Here is an 11,648-nt window from a genome sequence, read left to right on the forward strand (position 1 = left end):
TTTTTCAGTTACAATTGACATTCAGTATTATTTTATATTAGTTTCAGGTGTACAGCATAGTGGTTAGGCATTTATATAATTTATGCAATGATCCCCCCATGGGTTCCACAGCTTTAAGGAAAAAAAAAAGAACACTACTGTTTTAAAAGTAGATGTTAATTGACCTGAATATAAACAAAGTATGTACAGCAATAGGTGGTAGGGAGGAAGGAATAAGCTAACAGAATAATTTCAGTGACTTGATGGTAAACTAATATTTGAAACAAACATTTGTGGATGAGACACACATTTCTGCTTTCCAAAGTAGCTTCAACCAGACCTTCCAGGACAGATGAAGATGGTCTCCAGATGGCGTGTGGTGCTTCCGGATGTGTGAATGGGCCTCGCTGGGCCTACGACAACCCTGACTCAACCCTGACTCGGCCTCCACGGCGACCGGCGTCCCCCAGCCCTGCTCAAGTTACCAGCAGGCCCAAGCCAGGGAGCGGCTGGCTGAGGTCCTGGCGGCACAAAACCTTTTCAGTTTTCCTAATAATTTTTCTCCTCATCCTTGTAATGTTTTGGCAGCTGTGGGGCCTCTTTTTCAACTTGCTTTCAACTTGCCTAATGCTTCAAGCCACAGGGGAGACCCCAAACCCTGAAGAACATCCCGGAATGCAAAGTATTTGCGATGAGTCACAGCTGCAGAGGTGCCAGCAAGGACTGTTCCAGACTTAGAGAAGGTACGAGGGAGGAGGGGTTAGTCGCAGCAGCTGCAGCGCCTGTCAAAGGCTGGACCTAGGAAAGAGAAGCAGTGGCACTGGCTGGAATTAGCATAGAAAAAAATGAGGATAAAGCTGTGTGGGGACCACTCCTCTGAGGCGTCCCCACCTGCTTTGCATGGAACTGTTTGCTCTTCTAGCCACATTCTCCAAATCCTAAACATTTTCACAGGAAAAGCCACCTTCTGGAATATAGAAGATTGCAAGTTGGCTCTTGGAAATTGATCCCTGACAGGCCTCTAACCTACAATCATGAAGGACTCAGACCACTGAGCGTTGCAATACACTATTTTAAGATGCCCTTTAAAAATGTAGTGGGCGTTTCTCCTTTTATGCCAACAGAGGGGGCATTCATACACTGGCTCTTTCTTGCTGCCTGAAGTACCCCTCCCTGTAAGTCCTGCAGAGAGCATTTGGTGTCAGAAGCCTCCTTCTAACTTTTTTATTTATAACGATGAATAGAAGATACATTTATAATGTTCACCCAAAATATTGGAAAATCTAGAAAATGAGAAGTGTCCCTCTCTCTTCTGCCCACTCCGACCACCTTATTCTCCATCCTGGAAGCAAGCATTGTTACTTGTTTCTTGTGTATTTTCCTGGAAGTACTCTTCGCATGTTCAAACATGTCTGACATATGTAAATTTTTGTACCAGTAACACACATTATGCAATGTTCCATTCTTTGTTTTTAACAACGTTGGAAACTATTTCATAGCAGTACAAGTAGAACTCCCTTGTTTACTTTTTCATTTCAACTAGATATTTAAACAGTACCCTGGTAATACACAGGTGGGTTATTTTTCAACCTTTCCCTATTACATATGGTGTTTCCGAGAATCTCTTTGAACATATAGGATGTGCAGGTATATATGTAGCTAAAATTTCTAGAACTGGTTTGCTCTGTCATATTTTGACATTTTGATAGATATTTTACCAACCTGTCCTCCATAGAGATTATACTAATTTATACTCACATGCATGAGAGTGCTTCTTTCCCCATTCCTCAGCACAGGGTTTATCTAACTTACTTATCTTTGCTAATTGACAGGTTAAAAAAATGGTATCTCATTGTAATTTTAATTTGGTTTCTTCCTATTACAAGTATGGCTGAGCATTTTTACATGTGATGGAGAGCCACTGGTATTTTCTGTTGTGTGAACTATGTTCTCTGCCCAGTCTCTACTGCATTGTTTGTTCTGATTCATTGAACTCTATATATTAAGAAAAAAATAGCCTTTTTTCAATATATATATATATCTAGGAAAGAATTTTTTCAGTTTACTTTTTCTTTCCTCCATACTTACAATGTTTATTTCATATAGAATTCTGTTTAGTTTTATGCTGTTAAGGTTATCTTTTCCTTCTTGGCATCTAGAAAGTTTAGTACTTAGATAGTATTTTTCCTAAAATGATGAACATTTCCCCTGTATCTTCTACTATAAGACATAATGTTTTGTGTTCAGCATTTAAATCTAATCCAGCTGGAATACATCATACTGGCAGCATATGTAAGGCTCCATCTATGTCCTTATCCAAATGGCTATCCAGTTGTTCCAATGCCACTTACTGAATAATCCAATTCTACACCCCCCTCCAATTAAGCTGAAAGGCTATCTTTATCAGAAACTAAGTATCCACAGATATTTGTGTAGTAATTGATTGCTGCATAACAGATCACCACAAATTTGGTGACAAAATAACACATTTATTACCTCGCTGTTTCTGTGGCTTGGGAATCTAGGCACAGGTTGCCTGGGCCCTCTGTTTTAGGGTCTTTCACAAAGCTGCAGTCAAAGTGTCCACTGGGGCTAGGGTCTCATCTGAGGCTTGACTGGAGAAGGATTTGCTTCCAAGCTCATGTGGCTGTTGGCGGGATTCAGTTTGTTGTAGGTTGTCAGATTAAGGGCCTCCACTCCTTGCTGGCTGTCAGCTGGAGGCCACTCTCAATTCCCTGCTACCTGGGCCTCTCCATATAGCAGCTCATTTCGTCAAAGTCAGCAAGGGAGAGAGTCCACTAGCAAGATGGAAGTTACAGTCTTATCCAATGTACAGAAGAGGCATCATTTATACCACCCTCTGACCCCCTATGATACATGTCCTTCCCAGGCTAAGCCTCCTCAGGTAATTAAGTTCAACAGTTGGAGCACAGCCCATCTCCATCTATGGACCTGTGAAACAAATGGGACAAGTCATCTGCCTTCGTACCGAAAATACAGTGGTGGGACTGGCAAAGGATAGCAGCTAGAGACACTGCCATTCAAACAGGAGGAGCAGGAGGTACAAAGGAGCCGCTATACATGGTATTTCACAGTTTCGGTATGTTCAAAATTTCCATCGCTCGGTAGCAATATTATTCTATCTTGTCCATTTGTTTTTTCCTGCTCATTCATATACATTTCCTTTTTTATTATTCCTCTTTTAATCTTCATTATTGTATGTAGATCAGAGCTTGTGGTTGTCACTTTTGGTTGCCCCCTCCATATCCGGATAGTTCTCTTTTCCCTCCTTCCTAACAGAACCCAAACTTTGTTCGGGCATCCAACACCCTCAGGGAAATTCAGGGGGACATGGCTCTATCTCTTCTATTCCCACTCAAGGAAGGTGCCCTGATTGACCTAAACCAACGTCAGTAATTTCTTGTCCCCCTTTTGGCAGTTTTTGGTTCAGTAACTGAGGTTTGAGCCAAACAGCACGTGACAGTCCGTTTGGTGACAGTTATTGGTTCAGAGGCAGTCGTGTAAACTAAGTTGGCCCATCAGGACTCTTATGTGCTCTCTCACCTTTGTGGATGTGAAAATGAATCATGTCGCCAAAACTGCTATGGGCGGCCATATTGGGAACACACGTGGAACCAGCCTTCAGTGAATCCTATGGACAACAAGAAGCAGAAAAACATCTGGGTGGTTGATGATATCATTGACTGTCTTGTCTTGGAGTTCCTAGTATATGAGTTAATACATGTCCTTATTTTTTAAGTCAGTCTGAGTCAGACTTTCTGTTACTTGCAGTCGTAAGCTTCCTAATTAGTACAGAATTAAAGATGTGGCCTAGTTGGGTGGAAGATGTATCTTGTCTTTTATTTTAGCTTTTCTGGTAACTTCCACATTGGGTTGGTTACAATCACTTATCCTAAGGATGTTCATAATTAACTAGTTGTTCTAATTACCTTCACGAACTCTAGTAATTCATCCAGGATTTTAAACTGTCAGAAAGTATGATTAGCTTCAAAATGCAGAGCAACAGCGTTGCCCAGGGAAAAGCTCAGCCATGTAGTAACTGTCATATTCAAGGAAGCAGGGGCATCCTCTGACATCATGTTCGTACATGCCTCCTTAGACTCACCACCCCGCCATATTTCTTTACGTGTCAGTCACCGACCACTGCGGGGTGTGGGGTGCTTGCGGCAGGGATTAGGTTCTCTGTGTCCAACATCTTAGTATAGCAGCTGCAACTTAAGAATTAGTACCAAGCATGAAACACTCCAATGTTCATTTCCAAATCTCATTCCAAAGGCCCTTAGGATGCCCTAGGTATAAAAACTGAACTCAGAATGGCCTCCTGAATCAATAAGTGAAGGGCTGGATGGAGTAAAGACCTCTACGTTTTCAAAACCCATTGTGGTGGTGGAGGGCAGGAGAAAATGTTACATCGGGCTTTTTCCCCCTCAGTTACTCATTGTGTTATATGGGCTAAATATGTCAGACGTTGATTCTAAGAGTCTGTGTGGTCCTTACTATTCTTTTTATCCTCATGAAAAACAGGGTTTTCTTTTACTCTTCAGGCCCGGCATGGAGGATTGATTTAAGTGAGTCTAGGGGAGAATACGCTAGAGCCTGGCGTTGGAGCTAGGCATTTCCCCCAAGCTTGGGTAGCTGGAAAGAAGCAGCTTTTATGGGTTTTTGGGAAGTGACAAAAATGGGGCCCCATCTGCACAGTGTCTCAGTTGGGGATTGGTAAGGGATGCCTGAGTCGGGGTGAATTTACCCAATGGCAGAGTGGACCCTTCCGAAATGCTACTGATTTGGCCCAGACAAAAGTGTCTCAATGGGTGACCCAGCACTCCACAGCTACAGCAGTGGGCAGGAAGGGTGACCTCAACAATATCAAGCAAGCCTTGTTTCATCTCTTGGTTTGTGCTTTTTGCATTTTAAGAAATCCTCTCCCACACATAGGTCACAATGATCTATATATTTTCTATTAGCTTCATGATACCTTTGAATAAGTCTTTCATCCATTTGGAGACAATGTTTGTTTATGCAGTAGGTGGGGATTCAGTTTTATTTTTAATATAGTGACCCAGTTTTCCCATCTAGTAAACAGTCCATCCTTTCCCACACTTATATGTGGGGACCAAGTTCCAATGAAACATGGTTCTGTCTCTGAGCCATCTATTATTCTGTCCCAATTATCCATCTTGTCTGTTCTTGAACCAGAGTCATAATGTTTAAATGATCATGGCTTAGTGGTATCTCTTAAATATCTCCTCTTTGCTTTTCTTTTTCTAAGTAGACTTAGCTAAATCATGGACTTGTTTTTCCACATACATTTTAAAGTAAATTTTCAGTGTCTCTCAAAAAACAAAAAAACAAAAAAAGCTACCATTTTGATAGAGGTTGAATTTAATTTATAGAGTAAAGAAAATCTGTATTTTCATAATATTAAGCCATTCTATTCATGAACATGGAATACCTCTTTATTTATTCATATCTTCTTTTATGTCCTTTAATAGTTAAAAATTTTTCCTTATGAAATTCTAGTGTATTCTTTGTTAATAGTTTTTTGTTGCTGCTGTAAAAGATATTTTTCTATTATATATTTTCTACTTGTATATGGCTACTGTTAAAGAAATGCTATTGATTTTTGTCTTATCAATTATTTAAACCTTACTGGGAACAAGTTCCATAGATTCCATAGTAGGAGATTTTAGTAGGTAGAAAGGAGGAGAGGAAAAACAGGAAGATGTATGTGTGAGGACAAGAGGCTCTCCAAGAAGCCAAGAGGAGTGAGAAGAGAGCTGCCAGATGCTTTGGGAACCAGTTTTATTACTTCATTTTTTCCCCCTGAATTTTCATAATAGAATTCTCCTAATTCTAGCATACAGGCCAGCCTCTTCAGAAATGTGCCAGTCTTTTCTCTATGGCTGATCCCACCAGCAGAATCCATCTGGTGTCCAGTCACCTCTCAGCACTGTCAACACTACCTATTTAATCCAAGTTCTCTCCTCTAATCCAAGCCATCTCCTAGGACATTAGCCGTCCACTTGGTCTCCCCCATGCAGTCTGTCTCATCAAGTCAATCCTTTTAGCACGTCCCTGTCACTCCTCTACTCAAAACTCAACAGTCGGGATCTTCTCCTCATGCAGATTATAAACCAGAGTCTTTACTGTTGTTCACGAGACTCTCCGTGAGCTGGTCCTCCATTTACTCTCTGACTTCATCACTTACCAATACTCCTCCTGCTCCCTTTGTTCCAGCCACATTGGGCCCCTTAGTCTTCCTCCAACTTGGCAAGCAAGCTGCAGCCTCAGGGCCTAAATAAATTATATATTGCTGCATAACAAATGATCCCAACACTTAGCAACTTAAACTATCAAGGCTATATTATTTCGCACAGTTTTTGTGAGTCAGAAAGCCAGGAGTGGTTTAGCCAGGTGGTCCTGACTCAGGGTCTCTGATGAGGTTATAGTCCAGCTTTCAGCCATGGCTACAGCCTCATCTGAAGGCTCAGCTGGGGGAGGGTCCACTTCTAAGCTCATTCACCAGGGTGTTGGCAGGCCTCAGGTCCTCATGCATTTTTAGACTAAGGACCTCATTTCCTCCCTGGCTGCTGGCCAGACACCACCCCCGGTTTCTTGCCACATGAGCCTCTCTGTAGAGCATAGAGTAGCTCTCCTGGCAGCTAGCATCCCCAAGGGAGAGTGATCTAAGACAGAACGAGCACCCAGAATGGAAGCTGTAATCTTTTTAAAGTCTAACCTCAGAAGCAACATGCCATCAGTTCTGCCAATTCTATTTATTTCAAATTCAGTCCACATGCAAGGGCAGGAGAATAAAGCTCCACCTATTGAAGAGTATCGAGCACTCATGAACATATTTGTTTATCACAATCACAAGACCTTTTCACTTGTTCCTTCTGCCACGGCTCACAGCATGGCTGGCTCCTTCTCTCATTCAGGTCTTTGCTCATCAGAGACATTTCTTGTGACCTTGTCTAATATTGCCTCATTCTCTATCCCTTTCCTATATTTTTTTCTTAGCCCTTATCATCTGACATATTAGGTTTTATTTGTTTATAATTTGTTTTCACAATAGAATATTAGCTTAACAAGGGTATGACTTCATTTTACTTACTGTTAAATCCCCAGTTCCCTAGAATGAAGAGTGACATAAGGTAAGATCTTGACAAATACTTGTAGGGAGAGAGGAGGAAGGGGGGAAGAGAATCTCAGAATAGGAGCCCACGTCTTTAGTGTCTTCCAGATGTGGAGACCTGGTTTCTGTTTAGAGTAAACAATCCATCTTGCCCAGCCCCTTGGATATCTAGAGGAATCCTGGGTGCCGGACAGCAGGCCAGGGAGGAACCTGTGGCTTTTCTACACCTGGAGATTTGCAGCTAGTTGAATTTCATCCCCAACAAAGATGTGTTGAAGTCCTAATTCCCAGTACTTGTCATTGTGACCTTATTTGAAAATAAGATGCGTTAAGGATCTCAAGATGAGATCATCCCGGATTTAGGCTAGGCCCTAGATGCAATGGCTGATGTCCTTGTAAGAGTAGAGGGATATTTGAAAGAGACACATGGAGAAAAGAAGACCAATTGAAAACAGAAGCAGAAATTGTATTTATGCTGCCACAAACCAAGGAAGACCTGAGGCCACCAGAAGCTGGAAGAGAAAAGGAAGCCTTCTCCCCTAGATCCTTCATAGGGAGTATAGCCCTGCCAACACCTTGATTTCAGACTTCTAGCCTCCAGAACCGTGAGAGAATAAATTTCTGTTGTTTCAAGCCATTCAGTTTGTGGTAATTTGTTATGGCAGCCCTAGAAACTAATACAGGATTTAAGTACTTCTCTAAGACCCTGTCCCTTTGGGCCTCTGATTACAAGTGATAAAGAAGGATTATTTCCATGATTTACATAAAAATTAATGATAGATTTTTTTCCATCATCCTACATGTCAAAAAAACCTCTTTAAAATAATGCCATATATATATATATATAAATGTATGTATTTTATATATATATATATGGTTTTTTTAAAAAAATTTTCTCATATATACTTAGACTTCTCTCTAAATTCAGAATGTGCATGAATATGTATTCACTTGGTTAACAGCACTAGGATAGGGACAGTTAGTGCTATTTGAAGTTTTTTCTTGTGCCTTTCTTCTCTTAAACACACAAAAACACAATAAAGGAAAAACCATGGTATTCCTATTGCTTCTGTAAACTGTGATGGAGTTTCCACAGAGTTATGTAAAAGTATCTTTTAGCCAACAAGTTCTTACTCAAAATCAACCACCTATTAATTTGTTTATATAAAGAACAGTGATAGAAGCAGAGAGTCAAATGGCGGTTACCAGGGGTGGAGGTGGGAAATGGGGGAGTGTCAGTCACAAGGGTACATAGTTTCAGTTATGCGAGATGAATAAGTCCTAAACATCCACAGTGTAGTGCAAAGACTTAACAATACTGTACTATACATCTCAAAACTTTGTAAGCAAATAGATCTTATTATGTTAAATGTTCTTATCACAGAAAACAAAAAGAGGGAGGGAGGAAACTTTTAGAGGCAATGGTTAAGTTTATGGCAGTTTATTAAGGTGCTGTTTTCATGAGTGTATGCTTACCTTCCAGCTCACCAAGATGTATATATTGAATATGTACAGCTTCTTTTGTATGTCAATCACACCTCAATTTAAAAATAGTTTTAAAAGATAAGAGTGATATTACTAACAGTTTGGCAAACAGTTGTGAGATTTTGGTGCTTTGTTATATTGCTACTGTCTAAAATCTGTTTGCAAATCATATTTGTCTTCCTCTACTTGTTTAACTTCTTTGTTATAACTGTGTTGGGATTGTTAGGCTCTATTGGCACCTTCCTTAACGTCATTGAATAGAAGTGAGGGCATGCTAGAATGGTTCTTACAGCCAGATTCTCTTTTTTAAAAAAAGATAGTGACCCCAGAACACAGGCTGTTTTTTCGGTTATGATTTTTTTTTCCCCCAAATAGAAAGGTGAGACAGGTATATGTGTGAATGTTAAGCTTAAGGTTAATGATTATTGTATCGGTCAATAAGTAAATATCTTCAGAGACCCCAAATAAAACTGTACTCATTGATTTTCACTTATTCATTCTTTCATTTAAATGTATTGCCTGCATGTGCCTCTTAATGTGTTAGAGGCTAAGGATAGAAGCAGTAAGGTACGAAATGTGCTCTCAAGATGGTGACAGAATGTATGATTCTCTCTGACGGGCACACAGCAGCCCACATGAAAGGAGTGAATTGCCACGTGGGGGAATGTCGGGGAGCTTCCAGAGGACAGCTCACACAGTACAAGTCACAGAGATGATCAGTTGTGTTAATAGTTCCATGATGGACTATATTACAATCCTATAACTATGGTACCAGGTCCTATAAACAGAATAGTTTTTTTCCTCTTACATTATCAACTTCTGGGATTCTTGGAAGTGTCTATTCCTGATGTTCTCTTAGCAACTTTCAAAGACCTGATGGGGCTCATTCATATATGTTGTGGGAGGTGTAAATTGGAAGTCGGGAGAGGTGTCCCAGTAGGGAAAGTAAACTAAAAGGGCTATATATTTTGAAATTAAAGTTTAACATCTTGGCTAATTCAGATCTTCAGTGATTTAGTTCATGCACTGCACTACACTTTGCAATTTTCACTGTTAGGAGCTGGACATCATAAAACCATTTAGAGTAGTGTGGTTCTATCAAGAGTTTAGCCTATTAGTAAAAACCAATTTTGTGGAAGGACATTATCTCCATACTATGGCAGAAATGCTAGCTGCTTCCTTACCATGTTCTCCTGTTCTTTTTGGGCACTTGGCCAGACCGCAGGTCCCAGCCTCCTTAAGATAGGAGTGGTCATGTGACTGAGTCCCAGCCAATGGAATGAGTTGAAGTGCTGTGTGTCACTGCCAGGCTTGGTCCAGTAAAATCTCCCAGGCTTGATGCTTTTTGCTTGTTGCCCGTTGCAGCTGGCTGGAATACAGAGGGGCCCCCAGCACAACCTTGGAAGCCACCAGCTGAAAATAGCAGAGCCTCCGTTAGTCTGAGTGCTCGAATGACTGCATGATGAGTCACCCCACTGACTGTGAAGTCTACCTAGTACTGCTATGTGAACAAGAAATAAGCTCTAACGTATTTGAGCTATTTTACATTTTAGGGTCAATTTGTCATAGTAGTTAGCCTTTTTTAAACTCATGTACTTTCATGGCAAAATTCTTCTCTTTCATTTTTTGGCTGGAGGAAGGAGGCATACGAGAAAGGATGAGTTGAGGGACATGTACTTATTATAATGTTTGTGCTGGGCATCTATCACTTGCCCCTTTAGACCCATGCTCCATCCTTCTGTACCCTGCTTTCAGCCCCTGAAGACTAAGCTACATACAGTCTGGGCCGCTTAGCCCTCTGAGTGCCTGGGAGGGGAGAGGGAGAGAGGGCGGGAGAAGGAAGGTCAGCGTATTTCTGGTGCTGCTTTGCTGCCTGTGAGGTCCTCACAGAAGTGCACCACTCCTCTCAACCTGGCCTGTGTGTCATGACTGTCTTACTCCTTCTGGATTCAAGTAGCGGTTCCCAGCCCCTGTCCACATGGGCCTTGTCTTAGGTAGCCCAGCTTACTCAGCTTGGGCTGCCATAGCAACACACTGTAGACTGAGTGGCTTAAACAACAGAAATGGATCACTCACAGTTCTGGAGGCTGGGAAGTCGAAGATCACGGTGCCGGCATGGTTGGGTTCTGGCGAGAGCCCTCTTCCCGGCTTGCAGATGGCTACCATATGCTCACGTGTGGAGAGAGAGAGGAGACAGAGAGGGGGGAGAGAGAGAGAGAGAGAGAGAGAGAGAGAGAGAGAGAGAGAGAGAGAGAGAGAAAGATTGAGAGAGAGAGAAGGAGAGGAGGAGACAGAGAAGGAGGGAGGGACGGAGAGAGAGAGGGATAGCTTCTCTCTTTTTTTTGCTCCCTTCTCATAAGGGCACTAGTCCCATCATGAGCACTCCTGCATAACCTCATTTAAACCTAGTTACCTCCCAAAGGCGCCACCTCCTAATACCATCACATTAAGGGTCAACATATACACTTTGGGGAGATGCAAACATTCAGTCCATAACAGGTCTAAGCATGCGCTGTCAACCAGGCTGCTAGGAGACCCAGATTATTACAGCATTCTTTGTAGTGACTCTACGCCCACAGTCTGTAAATAAACCCTCCTAGAATCGTCCTACTTTGAGTGTGCCATCTGTTTCCTGTTAGCACTCTGACTGAGACAACATTGCTTTGTCTTCACTCTCAAAAGTAATAGTAATAAATAATGTACATATTACCAGAACCTAGTAAGACAGTTTTAAGGCAATCAATAACAATCACAAGCAACAATTCACAGGCAAAGTATTCCATCTCTCTCTTCAGTGGTACCTTGAACTTGGCAGATTCACCTCTCTCCACAACCCAAACCTAATATGTAAGTCCCCTTAGCCTTTAAGTCAGGATTCTAATTCTTAGCCTGGCATTCGAGGCCATTCGTACTCCGGTCTCTGTCTCCAGCATCATCATTGCTGTTCCCCACACACACACACCCCTTCCAAGTCGAAAGAAATGTGACTCTGACTTGCACATCATACTCCCTCCCTCTGGAAAAAGCT

The 11,648-nt window shown here is 41.7% G+C and overlaps 1 long non-coding RNA gene across 2 annotated transcripts; it reads right to left on the reverse strand.

Moving 5' to 3' along the window:
- Positions 1–415: 415 nt before the first annotated feature.
- LOC117022845 (uncharacterized) lies at positions 416–10,742 on the reverse strand. Of its 2 annotated transcripts, XR_004423127.1 has the most exons (5): positions 10,697–10,742; positions 9,805–10,033; positions 3,544–3,631; positions 2,476–2,777; positions 416–777 (listed from the first exon to the last, which is right to left on the reverse strand). It is a non-coding gene; the product is annotated as an uncharacterized LOC117022845 (long non-coding RNA). The 2 variants fall into 2 exon arrangements; XR_004423126.1 differs by having other exon boundaries at positions 2,476–3,631.
- Between the last annotated feature and the right edge of the window lie 906 nt (positions 10,743–11,648).

The sequence above is a fragment of the Rhinolophus ferrumequinum genome, chromosome 6 (assembly GCF_004115265.2).
Source record: "Rhinolophus ferrumequinum isolate MPI-CBG mRhiFer1 chromosome 6, mRhiFer1_v1.p, whole genome shotgun sequence".
Lineage (NCBI taxonomy): Eukaryota > Metazoa > Chordata > Mammalia > Chiroptera > Rhinolophidae > Rhinolophus > Rhinolophus ferrumequinum.